The 1068-nt window shown below is 37.5% G+C and overlaps 1 non-coding gene across 1 annotated transcript; it reads right to left on the bottom strand.

Moving 5' to 3' along the window:
- Window positions 1–563: 563 nt before the first annotated feature.
- On the bottom strand, window positions 564–670 carry LOC139846198 (small nucleolar RNA R71). Its single transcript, XR_011758930.1, has one exon. It is a non-coding gene; the product is annotated as a small nucleolar RNA R71 (small nucleolar RNA).
- Window positions 671–1068: the final 398 nt, after the last annotated feature.

Here is a 1068-nt window from a genome sequence, read left to right as displayed (position 1 = left end):
ATAATCCATTTTTTGAACCCAACCTCACAATTGAGAATCCGGAGGATATTCAGGGACAATTCAGAGATCCTGAACCATTAATCTTTCCTCCGGAACCACCAATCATTCAAACAGAGATTGTCGAGGAACAAACCATTATATCAGAATCCCTTAGTGATTCAGATTTAACAAATTTAATCATGGAAAATCTGGAACCTCTAAGTATGGAAGACCGAATGAGAGCTAAATGCACTGGCCAAGGTCACGCAATTACTCAACCAGATATTAATGCGCCAAATTATGAAATCAAAGGACAAATTCTACACATGGTGACTAATCAATGCCAATTTAGTGGTGCGCCGAAGGAAGATCCAAATGAACATCTTCGAACCTTTAATAGGATCTGTACTCTATTTAAAATCCGAGAAGTGGAGGATGAACAGATATATCTCATGTTATTTCCCTGGACTTTAAAGGGAGAAGCCAAAGATTGGTTAGAATCGTTACCTGAAGGGGCAATTGATACATGGGATGTCTTAGTTGAAAATTTTCTTAAACAATTTTTTCCGGCATCTAAAACCATGAGACTTCAAGGAGAAATTGTTACATTCACACAAAAGCCAAATGAAACTTTATATGAAGCGTGGACAAGATTTGGAAAATTGTTAAGAGGATGTCCGCAACATGGTTTAGACACTTATCAAATAGTACAAATATTCTACCAAGGATGCGACATCACTACATGAAAAGACATCGATATAGCAGATGGTGGTTCCATTATGAAGAAAACCGCAACTGAAGCTTACAAAATTATTGATAACACTGCTTCCCACTCACATGAGTGGCACCAAGAAAAAGATATCGTTAGATCATCTAAAGCAGCTAGAGCCGATTCTAGCCATGACTTTGATTTCATTTCTGCAAAGATAGATGCTGTCGAGAGACGAATGGAAAAGATGACTAAAGATATTCACTCAATACGAATTAGTTGTGAGCAGTGTGGAGGACCACATTTGACAAAATATTGTCTCAGTATTGAACAAACAATGGAACAAAGAGAGAATGTTTCATACATGAACCAAAGGCCTG

Source organism: Rutidosis leptorrhynchoides, chromosome 4, assembly GCF_046630445.1.
Source record: "Rutidosis leptorrhynchoides isolate AG116_Rl617_1_P2 chromosome 4, CSIRO_AGI_Rlap_v1, whole genome shotgun sequence".
Classification (NCBI taxonomy): Eukaryota; Viridiplantae; Streptophyta; class Magnoliopsida; order Asterales; family Asteraceae; genus Rutidosis; species Rutidosis leptorrhynchoides.
The sequence above is the reverse complement of the archived record's forward strand: the minus strand, read 5'-3'. Positions and strand labels throughout refer to the sequence as shown.